At 46.1% G+C, this 14,539-nt stretch overlaps 2 protein-coding genes across 5 annotated transcripts in view; one reads left to right on the top strand and one right to left on the bottom strand.

Annotated features, from left to right (window-relative positions):
- Positions 1 to 14,539, top strand: part of LOC149434336 (NACHT, LRR and PYD domains-containing protein 3-like) — a 319,711-nt gene that overhangs the window by 119,523 nt on the left and 185,649 nt on the right. The window lies entirely within an intron of this gene.
- Positions 1 to 14,539, bottom strand: part of LOC149434338 (NACHT, LRR and PYD domains-containing protein 12-like) — a 91,469-nt gene that overhangs the window by 22,312 nt on the left and 54,618 nt on the right. The gene's annotated exons all lie outside the window — the stretch shown is intronic.

The following is a 14,539-nucleotide window of genomic DNA, read 5'->3' as shown; positions in this document are numbered from 1 at the left end:
TGGAACTATTCTCTACATGGATGGAGCTCATTTCTCTTTATTGGAATCATTTATATTCGATCACTTTATAAATCTCCAGGAAATAGAATTTTATAAGACAAATGTTATAATGGAGTAGACCCCCCAATATTGTCCTCCATGTGTAGAGACGGTGATATCTCCATACACAGGATGAGCACAGAATACCACTGACATGACTCGTATTGTGCTATCATCTCCTTGTGTATGGAGCATGAATGGGATCAGCAGACAGTGTGAGGCCGGAATCAGCATTGCTAGTGATTGGACGGGAAGATTATATCTGATATTCTATTTATCTCTGCTAAGAGCTCTGTACTCATAGAAAGTAATGGGGATATCTCTGACACTGAATAGTAGATGTGTAGTAATGGAGGATCCCCTGACTCTGAATAGTATATGTGTAGTAATGAGGAAATCCCGACACTGAATAGTAGATATGTAGTAATGGGGGATCCCCTGACTCTGAATAGTAGATGTGTAGTAATGGGGGGATCCCCTGACACTGAATAGTAGATGTGTAGTAATGGGGGATCCCCTGACTCTGAATAGTAGATGTGTAGTAATGGGGGGATCCCCTGACACTGAATAGTAGATGTGTAGTAACGAGGAAATCCCCTGACACTAAATAGTAGTTGTGTAGTAATGGGGGATCCCTGACACTGAATAGTAGATGTGTAGTAATGGGGGATCCCTGACACTGAATAGTAGATGTCTATTAATGGGGAGACCCCCTGACACTAAATAGTAGATGTGCAGTAATGGGGGGATCCCTGACACTGAATAGTAGATATGTAGTAATGGGGGATCTCTGACACTGAATAATAGATATGTAGTAATGGGGGATCTCCTGACACTGAATAGTAGATGTGTAGTAATGGGGAGACCCCCTGATACTGAATAGTAGATGTGTAGTAATGAGGGATCCCTGACACTGAATAGTAGATGTGTAGTAATGGGGGATCCCCTGACACTGAATAGTAGATGTGTAGTAATGAGGATATCCCGACACTGAAAAGTAGATGTGTAGTAATGAGGAAATCCCCTGACACTAAATAGTAGTTGTGTAGTAATGGTGGAATCCCCGATCACTGAATAGTAGATGTGTAGTAATGGGGACCCCTGACACTGAATAGTAGATGTGTAGTAATGGGGGATCCCTGACACTGAATAGTAGATGTGTAGTAATGGGGGATCCCTGACACTGAATAGTAGATGTGTAGTAATGGGGGATCCCTGACACTGAATAGTATATATGTAGTAATGGGGGATCCCTGACACTGAATAGTATATATGTAGTAATGGGGGACCCCTGACACTGAATAGTAGATGTGTAGTAATGGGGAGACCCCCTGACACTGAATAGTAGATGTGTAGTAATGGGGGATCCCTGACACTGAATAGTAGATGTGTAGTAATGGGGGATCCCTGACACTGAATAGTAGATGTGTAGTAATGGGGGGATCCCCTGACACTGAATAGTAGATGTGTAGTAATGAGGATATCCCGACACTGAATAGTAGATGTGTAGTAATGAGGAAATCCCCTGACACTAAATAGTAGTTGTGTAGTAATGGTGGAATCCCCGATCACTGAATAGTAGATGTGTAGTGATGGGGGGATCCCTGACACTGAATAGTAGATGTGTAGTAATGGGGGATCCCTGACACTGAATAGTAGATGTGTAGTAATGGGGGATCCCTGACACTGAATAGTAGATGTGTAGTAATGGAGGATCCCCTGACTCTGAATAGTAGATGTGTAGTAATGAGGAAATCCCGACACTGAATAGTAGATATGTAGTAATGGGGGATCCCCTGACTCTGAATAGTAGATATGTAGTAATGTGGGATCCCCTGACTCTGAATAGTAGATGTGTAGTAATGGGGGGATCCCCTGACACTGAATAGTAGATGTGTAGTAATGGGGGATCCCCTGACTCTGAATAGTAGATGTGTAGTAATGGGGGGATCCCCTGACACTGAATAGTCGATGTGTAGTAATGAGGAAATCCCCTGACACTAAATAGTAGTTGTGTAGTAATGGGGGATCCCTGACACTGAATAGTAGATGTGTAGTAATGGGGGATCCCTGACACTGAATAGTAGATGTCTATTAATGGGGACACCCCCTGACACTAAATAGTAGATGTGCAGTAATGGGGGGATCCCTGACACTGAATAGTAGATATGTAGTAATGGGGGATCTCTGACACTGAATAATAGATATGTAGTAATGGGGGATCTCCTGACACTGAATAGTAGATGTGTAGTAATGGGGGATCCCTGACACTGAATAGTAGATGTGTAGTAATGGGGGATCCCTGACACTGAATAGTAGATGTGTAGTAATGGGGGGATCCCCTGACACTGAATAGTAGATGTGTAGTAATGAGGATATCCCGACACTGAATAGTAGATGTGTAGTAATGAGGAAATCCCCTGACACTAAATAGTAGTTGTGTAGTAATGGTGGAATCCCCGATCACTGAATAGTAGATGTGTAGTGATGGGGGGATCCCTGACACTGAATAGTAGATGTGTAGTAATGGGGGATCCCTGACACTGAATAGTAGATGTGTAGTAATGGGGGATCCCTGACACTGAATAGTACATATGTAGTAATGGGGGATCCCTGACACTGAATAGTATATGTGTAGTAATGGGGGGCCCCTGACACTGAATAGTAGATGTGTAGTAATGGGGAGACCCCCTGACACTGAATAGTAGATGTGTAGTAATGGGGGATCCCTGACAGTGAATAGTAGATGTGTAGTAATGGGGGATCCCTGACACTGAATAGTAGATGTGTAGTAATGGGGGGATCCCTGACACTGAATAGTAGATGTGTAGTAATGAGGGATCCCCTGACACTGAATAGTGGATGTGTAGTAATGGGGGATCCCCTGACACTGAATAGTGGATGTGTAGTAATGGGGAGACCCCCTGACACTGAATAGTAGATGTGTAGTAGTGGGGGATCCCTGACACTGAATAGTAGATGTGTAGTAATGGGGGGATCCCTGACACTGAATAGTAGATGTGTAGTAATGGGGGATCCCTGACACTGAATAGTAGATTTATAGTAATGGGGATTCCTGACACTGAATAGTAGATGTGTAGTAATGGGGAGCCCCCCTGACACTGAATAGTAGATGTGTAGTAATGGGGGATCCCTGACACTGTATAGTAGATGTGTAGTAATGGGGAGACCCCCTGACACTGAATAGTAGATGTGTAGTAGTGGGGGATCCCTGACACTGAATAGTAGATGTGTAGTAATGGGGGGATCCCTGACACTGAATAGTAGATGTGTAGTAATGGGGGATCCCTGACACTGAATAGTAGATTTATAGTAATGGGGATTCCTGACACTGAATAGTAGATGTGTAGTAATGGGGGATCTCCTGACACTGAATAGTGGATGGTTGTGTCAGGTGACAGGAAGCTCATATTAGGCTCTAATTGCCAGTGGTGTAGCATGAGGGTGATGGGCAGCTGATGCATTCGCTCCATTCACAACATTTAAAGAAGTGCACACAGTCCCTGGCCGGCGCCTGGTTGACACTGCACGTGCTGCAGAGACCCATTCAGAGCAGTTCTTGCCGGTGACACAGGCAGCGCCTTGGGCAGAGTTGGGGGGAAAATGGGAGGTGGGGGAGGCCATTATCTCTGGAAGTGGAGGCAGTAGCTTGTTCCTGGCCATCGTGCGGTGAGCAGTACTGAGCAGGTCTGTGCAACTGCAACATACAAATAATGACAGGAGTATAATGGGGGGTGGGGGCAGGGACCCCACCCAACCCCATCACCTGTCATAGAGGGATTCAACTCTCCATCCACAGCTATGCCATCCTGGACATCCCAGTACACTGCACAGCACACCTCCACTACAAGGCAGGTCTCCTCCTCTAAGCCAGGATCTATGCAGGATGAGAAGGCACTCACTTCTGCTCTCCAGTGCAGGCACCCACAAGAGGGGCTGCATGTGCATGATACATACACACATGATATACACACTGTCACAATACACACATAGTGCACACACACAATCCACACACATGATACACACAACCCCTGCTGACACCAGCAGTGAAGTAACAGGTATGCCTCCCACTATGTCTGCTGAGGTGGATGGCTCAGGTTCCGGGTTCGTTTCCTTGAACTCTCTGAGCTGCCATCAGTGTGGACTGGTCGAAACACCTGGGCCATTACTGTATCAGACAGGTGTACATTCTCTCGTTCTAGTAAAGGATGAATTCCTTTTTTCCATTCTGTCAGTATCAAAACATTCGGAACATCTGGAATACTTCTGATGTCGAAGATTCTCACTCCCTGATCAGGGATGCAGGCTGTCAGCATCTGCTCGACCCGCTCTTCAGTCCAGTCATCTCCAGGGAGGCTCAGCACCACACACTATTCTGGCATTCTCCTCTTGGCACCAGACAGTGATCTGTGTGGGTACCATCCTTTTTTTCTCGGGTTCACAGACTCTCTGGACATGGAAATCCCGGAAAAGCCCCCACATGTAGCACTACCCCCTTAGGAGTTGCTGAATTGTTTTGGGGTTCCCTGTGGATCTGGACCCCACTCTGAAAGCCCAACCCCCGCTGACATCACAGTACACTCTTAACTGAAATAAATCACCACCAGAAAGTGAATTCTCACACCAATTGAAGTAAACTAGTAAGAGGTTTATAGCAAACTTCAATATGGCTTGGTTACACAGCATAAACAGAATTAGAATGTGTAAAATCAATTGTTACTTGTGTTGATATGAACTTAAGGAAAACTAACCCCCTAGTCTTCAGAAACTAACCCAATACCCTCAACCTGAGGTGGTCTTACAATGTCCAGTGAGCAGCTAGGACTATCAAACAGGTAGAGTAGCCCACTTTGGGCCCTCAGGACCTGATGGCAAGGAGATAGCCTGAAATAAGGAAAAGAGCTCTTTACCCCAAAACAACTAATGTTCTTTAACCTCCCTGGCGGTATGATTATTTCAGATTTTTGGTGCTGAAAGCGGTACCATTTTTTTGCATGGAAATATGTATTTTTTTTATTGTAGGCTGTAATTTTTAGGAAAAACTCACTGAAATCTGTCCGAACAAGAGTCTAGTAAACATCCCGGGTATGATAAAATTTGAAACACAAAATCATAAATTATAATTTAATAAATAATCATAAAAATAATATAAAAATAATAAAAAATTTAATTCAATAATATAATCAAACCAAAAACACTGAAATGTGAAATAGAGCGCCAAGTTCGCACATTGCTGAGCTCAGTCGCAAAATCGTTTTCAGTTTCTGATGACGAATTTCCCCCACGAATCATTATCACTCAATTCTGTAAGTGGTTCTGATTTACTATCGCTGTTCTCTAGCTGATCTAAACGCTTTTGACCTAAAGGGACACTTTTTGGACGCCATGGACATTTCTCAGTTTCCAGGCAGAAAGAACAGACAAAATGCAGGCAGGGCGCAGGACAAAGCACTAGGGACAATATGTATGTGAAATAGGTTGAAACAGCAATGTTTTACTGTGTAAAATGAAAAAAAAAAAAAATGACATTTTTTAAAATTTTTAAATTTCCCGCCGCCGGCGGCGCCCGTACGTCCCGACGTCACAGGGACAGGACACAGAACCCGGATGCCAGCATCGGCTGGAGGAGATGGCCGGGGACGCTGCAGGGGACACATCGTGGGAGCGCAGGGTAAGGTAAGTGAAGAACACATGCCGGAGCAGCGCCGCATGGTATTCCCGAGTGTAGCTCGGGGTTACCGCTTTTGGTACTGAAATGTTACCCCGAGCTACACTCGGGAATACCGCCAGGGAGGTTAAAGGCAATGAAGTCTTCTACATGCGTGATGGGGCCCAGTTGGTGCACAGTGAAGAGAAGTGTGGACTGTAACTTTCTGAGGAACAGTGTAATAAAGAGAGGAAAGAATAACACTCCCCTGCAAGCAGCAATTTTACAAATGTAATGTTCTTTTAGGGCACTAGTCACTACCAAGTCTAAAGCAACAAGTGGCCAATCTAGTAAAAGTGATTGTTGGCACAGGGCAACTCTTCTTTGGGCTACAAGACTTTTGGAGCAATAGGGAAATGGCCTCCTTAGCAGAGTGAATTGATGATGATGGTGACACAGCGGTGGTTTGGCCTGTGGCCCGACTGTCCTGCTATCAGTTTTGATGGCAAGGCTGTGCTAAGTGTAATCAGATGATGGTGGCTAAAGGAATTAGGCCGCAACTTCTAATAACTGTGCAATGTCCGCAACTGTGTGCAGGAAAATAGCAAAGGTGGAGCAGGTGTCAGTGTTCCCTGTCCTTGATAATGCTTTGATGGTGATGTGATGGCGTTTGGTGAATTTTGTCATTTTTTCTCTATCCTTCGATAAGGCCTCCACACACTCTCCGGTCCTGCCTGCAGCATTCCGTCTGGTCACCTGCTAGCAGATTAGCTTTCTCCATGGTGCAGCAAGGTCAGTCATCAGCAGATTCTCCTTGCCTCATCTCTTTCTCTCTTTCCACGGCCTTGTCCGGTCCTCCTGCAGTCAATGCACTTCTCTCTCCAGATCTCTCCCCTCTCACTTTGTCTCATCTCGTGGGCTTTCATATAACACTGCCCCGCCCACACGCAAGCTCCTCTGGTTAATGTAGTTCTTTACTACACTGTTCCTTAGCAAAATCCTGCAGTTCAGCATACAAGATCCATGGGGCAGCTCTACAGAATGTGAATGCCACTGTTCTGCAGGACACTGCCAAAATGTGTTTTTGTTAACATCCTGCATCCACTTGTAGCAGGGTGTTACAAAAAAAACACACATAGATGAGATCTTTCAGGGAAAAAAAAACATTTTAAGCAACAGACAGCATAGATTCACGAAAGACAGAAGTTGTGAGACAAATCTGCTTTCTTTTTATGAGGAAGTGAGTAAAACTTTAGACAAGGGAGTGGCTGTGGATGTGGTATACTTGGACAGAGGGGTGGCTGTGGACGTGGTATACTTGGATAGAGGGATGGCTGTGGTATCCGGTACCTGGTGATGGAGGCCAATGGAGAGAGGGCTTCCCTTGCGGCTAAGTTCCAGACTCTCCTGAGAGTGGGAGAGTGGGACAGCAGGAGTCAGGCCCAAAGTTGCACAGGTCGCCTGTAGGAGTGCTTGTTGATGGTCCACCCTGGAGCACAGCTGATGCACGGAGATGAGGTCTGCAGACAGATGGCGCCTGTGCAAGGTATGCAAGCCCTTCTGGGAATAGAGGATTACTGGATAGCCGGTTCAAGCCAAGGTCAGGTACCAGGTGGGAATCAGAGCAGACGTAGTCAGATGGGGTAGCCAAGGTCATACACTAAGGAGCGAGAGGGAGAGTATCCGTTAGCCAAGCCGAGGTCAGATCAGGGGTTAAGCAGAGTAGACGGGTCCAAGAGCAAGCAGAGTCGGTATCAGGAAGTCACAGGTCACGATAACACAGGAACCAGGAACAATGTACAGGGAGCTAGAGATCATCCAGCGACTTGAGGGAGTGAAGAGCCTCCTTATAAAGGCCGTTTGGTGCCAAAACTGGGCCTGATGCGTGTATTTCTGCAGCCATGTAGGGTATTGGCCGGAAATGCCAAGTCTTCCAGGACTTCTGCCGTGGATAGGACCCTGACATGTGGATGCAGTATACTTGGAGGGAGGGGTGGCTGTTGACATGGCATACTTGGACAGAGGGGTGGCGGTGGACGTGGAATACTTTGGACAGAGGGGTGGCTGTGGACACGGTATACTTGGACAGAGGGGGGGGGGGAGGTGGACATGGAATACTTGGACATAGGGGTGGCTGTGGAGGTCGTATACTTTGACTGAGGGGTGGCGGCGGACATGGTATACTTGGACAGAGGGGTGGCTGCAGATGAGGTATACTTGGACAGAGGGGTGGCTGCAGATGAGGTATACTTGGACAGAGGGGTGGTGGTGGACGTGGTATATTTTGACAGAGGGGTGGTGGTGGACGTGGTATACTTGGACAGAGGGGTGGCTTTGGATGTGGTATACTTGGACAGAGGGGTTCGGTGGACGTGGTATACTTGGACAGAGGGGTGGCTGCAGATGAGGTATACTTGGACAGAGGGGTGGCTGCGGATGAGGTATACTTGGACAGAGGGGTGGTGGTGGAAGTGGTATATTTTGACAGAGGAGTGGTGGTGGACGTGGTATACTTGGACAGAGGGGTGGATGTGGTATACTTGGACAGAGGGGTTCGGTGGACGTGGTATACTTGGATTTTGCAAACGCATTTGACACCGTTTCCCACACACGGCTAATGTGTAAAGTAAAGTCTACAGGCTGGAAAAATCAGTTTGTAAATGGATAGAAAACTGGCTAAAAGATTTGAATTTCAGAGAGTAGGGGTTAATGATTCGCACTCTGAATGGTCTAGGGTTGTCAGTGATATACAGTTGTGCTCAAAAGTTTACATACCCTGGCAGAAATTGTGAAATTTTGGCATTGATATTGAAAATATGACTGATCATGCCAAAAAATGCTCTTTTATTGAAGGATAATGATCATATGAAGCCACTTATTATCAAATAGTTGTTTGGCTCCTTTTTAAATCATAATAAAAACAGAAATCACCCAAACGGCCATGATCAAAAGTTTACATACCCTGGAATGTTGGGCCTTGGTACAGACACACAAGGTGATGCACATGGGTTACAATGCCAATTAGAGGTTAATGTTCCACATCTGTGGCTTTTTAAATTGCAATTAGTGTCTGTATAAATAGTCAATGAGTTGATTAGCTCTTACGTGGAAGCACTGGCTAGGCTCGATACTGAACCATAGGGATCAGAAAAGAGCTGTCAAAAGTCCTGCGGAACAAGGTAATGGAACTTTATAAAGATGGAAAAGGACATAAAAAGATGTCCAAAGCCTTGAATATGCCAATCAGTACTGTTAAATCACCTATTAAGAAGTGGAAAGTTCGGGGATCTCTTGATACCAAGCCAAGGTCAGGTAGACCAAGAAAGATTGCAGCCACAACTGACAGAAGAATTGCCTGGGATTCAAAGAAAAGCCAACAGGCAACCTCAAAAGAAATCCAGGCTGCTTTGGAAATAGATGGTGTGTTGTTTTTAAGGAGTACAATACGGTGAGACTTGAACAAAAATGAGCTGCATGGTCGAAGTGCCAGAAAGAAGCTTTTACTGCACCAATGCCACAAAAAATCCCAGTAACAATATGCCTGACAACACCTTGACACGCCTCACCGGGCCTTTTTGTGTCATTGATGCAGTAAAGGCTTCTTTCTGGCACCTCCATCATGCAGCTCATTTTTGTTGAAGTGTCATCATATTGTGCTCCTTCAAAACAACTACACTGTCTTTTTCCAGAGCAGCCTGTATTTTTCTTGTGGTTACCTATGGGTTTCCCTTTGTATCCCAAACAATTCTTCTGGCAGTTGTGGCTGCAATCTTTCTTGGTCTACTTGGCCTTGGCTTGGTATCAAGAGATCCCTGAACTTTCCACTTCTTAAGTACTTATTGGCATATTCAAGGCTTTGGACATCTTTTTATGTCCTTTTCCATCTTTATAAAGCTCCATTACCTTGTTACGCAGGACTTTTGACAGTTTTTTTCTGATCCCCATGGCTCAGTATCTAGCCTAGTCAGTGCTTCCACATAAGAGCTAACAAACTCATTGACTATTTATACACTGACACTAATTGCAATTTAAAAAGCAACAGATGTGGGACATTAACCTCTAATTGGCATTGTAACCCATGTGTGTCACCTTGTGTGTCTGTACCAAGGCCAAACATTCCAGGGTATGTAAACTTTTGATCCGGGCCATTTGGACGATTTCTGTTGTTATGATTTAAAAAGGAGCCAAACAACTATTTGATAATAAATGGCTTCATATGATCTTCATCCTTCAATAAAAGCATTTTGTGGCATGATCAGTCATATTTGCCAATGCCAAAATTTCTGCCAGGGTATGTACATTTTTGAGCACAACTGTACCCCAAGGGTCAGTGTTGGGACTCCTACTTTTTAATATATTTATGCTGGTAGATTAATTGGTTCCTGAATAAATTGTCCCTAGTGTAGCACTACCCCCTTAGGAGTCGCTAGAGATTTGGCACCCTATAGCCCTGGACAGCCAGGCGATGCACATCTTTACATAGACTTGCATCCAGAGTTAGAAATCAGTACCTTAGCTTTGGTTCTGTTATTTATAGTTAGGGGATTTGAACTGGGACAGGGTTAGGGGTGTACAGGATGCCCAAGGGAACAGATGGACTAAGGACAACTTCCTGGAACTATTCACAAGCCTTCTCTGCAACACGCTCTCCAGCCAGCATCTCCCAATGTATCACCCCAGACCCTAGATGAATTCCTCTTCTTTACCCAGCAATCTGGAGATATCCCTGTGCAGGGGATCCTGTTTCTGTCACTTTAAGACAGTCACTGGCAGGTGGTAAATCTGGTGTCCCACCAGAGTGCTCCTTCCACTATCTGTCCAGGGGGTGCAGGGGTACTCACTGAGATCCTCTCCTGTACCACTGGTGAGTTACCAGGCCTATCAGCTAGGCCGCTCCTTCCCTGCTGAACATGTGGTCCTCGCTCTGGGGGTCAGGGAAGCTCTGAGCTTTCCTCATTTACATCTCTGCTGCCTGTAGGTGAGCCCCTCTTTCCTTCTGAGCCTCCCTCCCAGGCTAATGCCTTCAGCCCCACTTCTTCCTCACTGTCTTCCACCCGAACTCTTCTGCATCTGCGTAGGCTTACTTACTTTTACAAGTTGTCCTAGCCCCTTGCAAAGCGTCCTGTTGGGGATTGGTTTAGATCCCCCAAGAGTACAAGCCAGCCATTACTCAGATCCACCCATTGCCTGTAGGCCTTCCTCCAAAGCTCTAGAGCAGGGGTAAATTCCAGAGAGGCTGGCCTGTAGTGCCTCTCCGCTCCTGACCACAATTTGACTTCCTGATTATTGCACCCAGGCTGCTACTCATCCCTCCTCTCTATCAATCAGGACATTTCCTGGCTGCTAAATATTCAATGCTCAACTGTTAGTAGGATTATAACAAAGTGGAAGCAACTGTGAACAGCAGCAACTCAGCCACCAAGTGGTAGGCCACGTCACATGACAGAGTGGGGTCAGCACATGGTGAAGCGCACAGTGCGCAGAAGTCGCCAACTGTCTGCAGAGTCAATAGCTAAAGACCTCCAAACTTGGTGTGGCCTTCAGTTTAACACAACAGTACGTACAGAGCTTCATGGCCGAGCAGCTGAATCCAAGCCTTACATCACCAAGTGCAATGCAATGCGTCGGATGCCGTGGTGTAAAGCACGCTGCCACTGGACTCCTGAGCAGTGGAGACATGTTCTCTGGAGTGACCAATCACGCTTCTCTGTCTGGCAATCTCATGGACGTGTCTGGGTTTGTTGGTTGCCAGGAGAATGGTACTTGCCTGACTGCATTGTGCCAAGTGTAAAGTATGGTGGAGGGGGGATTATGGTATGGAATTGTTTTTCAGGGGTTGGGCTTGGCCCCCTAGTTCCAGTGAAGGGAACTCTTAAGGTGTCAGCATACCAAGACATTTTGGACAATTTCATGCTCCCAACTTTGTGGGAAGAGTTTGGGGATGGCTTCTTCCTGCCAACATGACTGCGCACCAGTGCACAAAGCAAGGTCCATAAAGACATGAATGAGCAAGTATGGGGTGGAGGAACTTGACTGGCCTGCACAGTCCTGACCTCAACCTGACAGAACACCTTTGGGATGAATTAGAGCGGAGACTGCGTGTCAGACCTCCTCCCCCGACATTAGTGCCTGACCTGACAAATGTGCTTCTGGAAAATTGGTCCAACCTTCCCATAGACACCCTCCTAAACCTTAAGGACGGCCTTCCCAGAAGAGTTGAAGCTGTTATAGCTGCAAAGGGTGGGGCCAACTCAATATTGAACCCTACGGACTAAGACTGGGGGGCCATTAACCACTAGCCTACAGGGTACTTATACCCCCTTCCTGCCCAGGCCAATTTCCAGCTTTCAGCGCTGTTACACTTTGAATGACAATTGCGCGGTAATGCAACACTGTACACATATGAAATTTTTATCATTTTTTTTGTGACAGATAGAGCTTTATTTTGGTGGTATTTAATCACCTCTGGGTTTTTTTTATTTTTTCTTAAACCAAAAACCACTGAAAATTTTAAAAAATGTTCTTAGTTTTTGTTATAACATTTTGTAAATAAGTGATTTTTCTCCTTCACTGATGTGCGCTAATGAGGCTGCACTGATGGGCACTGATAGGCTTCACTGATGGACACTGATAAGGAGGCACTGGTAGGTGGCACTAATGGGCATTGACAGGCATCACTGATGGGCACTGAAAGGCAGCACTGATACATGGCGCTGATATATGGCACTGATAGGCGGCACTGACTGGCACTGATAGGCGGCACTGACTGGCACTGTTAGGTGGCACTGACTGGCACTGATAGGTGGCACTGATTGGCATTGATAGGTGGCACTTGTAGCAAACTAGCTCATCAGAGTTGGAAGCGGAGTTCTCCTTTTTCTTCTTCTGTTCTGTTATTTGAGGTATTCCTCGATCATTCCTCACTCCCCCCCCTTTCCAGCCCTGAGAGGCAAACATTATCTCCTGACAGATGGTGTGGGTCAACCAGGTGAAGCATTCCTGGTGGTGCCAGCAGTCTGGGGAAACACTAACCTTTCTCACCTACGTTCTGATAAGGCCAGCCTTTTTCAGAGAGCTGGGAAGCATTGACCCAAAACTGTGCAAGCCCACACATCATCAAACTGACCAGCAGTAAGGGAACATTCCACAGGTCAACTGTATGTTTCATATCATGGTATATGAAGCCGTTTAGTTTAATTCAGAGTTTCCCAATGACCACTCCCAAAACTATAGTCAGAGCCCCCCTCCCTTTGAGAGGGATTTTTAAGAGAGGCAGGCAGACAAGCCTGAGAGTTAGAGCTTAACACAGATCTCCCAGCGTAACATCAATCTACCACCTGGGGAGACCCTTTGCTACTTGAATCTGCAAACCAAGGCTTAAATTGGCAAGTAACTTATCCTTGTAACTTCTTTCCCATTACCTCTTTGCTGTATCTTTATATACATATATATATATTTTTGTGACATCTCTTTGTAAATATTTTATTGCACCTGTTTGACACTTTTAGTAATAAATCTCCCTTTCTGAAAGTGTTAAACTGTTTTTAAGCGCTTACCTGCAATTCACGAATTCCTGCCTTTTGAAGAGACGCTACTGTGTTTGTTTATTCTCTGCCCAATTGACCATATTGGACAGGTGACTTTTCAATCATTATAGTGTATATTTGATAACGGGAGTTTCCCAGTCTCCTTATTTTAAAACAAAAGTGGTGGCAGACAGAGGGTTAGTTGCGTAATTAACCCGACCCAGTAACAAGCGCATTCAGGCTGCAGACACCGATTGTAGCCCATTAGCTGGACAATCGCTGTGCAGGGTGCAGCTGGGTGGGGCCTTGTTACGCGCGTCACACCGCAGTTTTAGATCGGCCAATCCTTTGGTCACGAGTTTGGTGAGAAGGTCTGGGGTCTGACGCCGTGGGCGTGATGTATTACTGTTAGTCGCGGTCGTGCGATTGTCGCATGTTGGTGGTGGCGACCGTGGATCCGTGACAGCACTGACTGGCACTGATGGATGACATTGAAAGGCAGCTCAGATGGACACTATGTGGCAATGATGTGCACTGGTAGGCACTGATGGGCACTGGCACGAGGCATTGATGAGCACTGACATAAGGCACTGATGGACACTGACAGGTGGCACTGCTGGGGCTACACTGATCATCAGTGCCCTGATGATTAGTGTACATGTCCCCTCCATGGAAAGCTGATTACCGGCTCTCCTCTCCTCTGTCAGCGTGACAGCTCGAGAGGAGAGAAATGCCGATAACCGGCATTTCCCTGTTTACATGTGATCAGCTGTGATTGGACACAGCTGATCACATGACCGAGCCAACATCTTCGGCTCTTTTCGTGATCGGTAATCCGCTGTGTCCGAGGGACACAGCGCATCGCCGATCGCCACGCTGCGCGCTCCCTGAGCCGCGCATGCGCAGTGAGACTGGGAGGACGTCATATGACTTCCTCCCAGAACGAGAGAACCACCTTGCGCCTATCATATTACTATATGGCGGGCGAGAGGTGGTTAAGGTTCATGTGCCTGTAAAGGCAGGCATCCCAATACTTTTGGCAATATAGTGTAGTTGGTGAGGTTGAATAAAGACACCAGTCCATCCAGTTCAATCTCTGTGTGTTTGTGTGTGTGTGTGTGTGTGTAGCGTGTTAAAACTCATATCCCTGTATGTTGTGTTGACTCTACAAACCAGCTTGCCGATAAAAGTGATGAGGCAGCTGTATAGCTTGCTTTTTGTGACCCCCAGAACTGTGGCCCTGTATGTACCATGTTTCCCAGGCTCTGTTGTCCTATCTAAGGGCATGGGACAAGAAAAGGAGGGA

This window comes from Staurois parvus, unplaced genomic scaffold (genome assembly GCF_062004578.1).
Source record: "Staurois parvus isolate SC_StPar_1 unplaced genomic scaffold, SC_StPar_1.0 ptg001769l, whole genome shotgun sequence".
NCBI lineage: Eukaryota > Metazoa > Chordata > Amphibia > Anura > Ranidae > Staurois > Staurois parvus.
The sequence above is the reverse complement of the archived record's forward strand: the minus strand, read 5'-3'. Positions and strand labels throughout refer to the sequence as shown.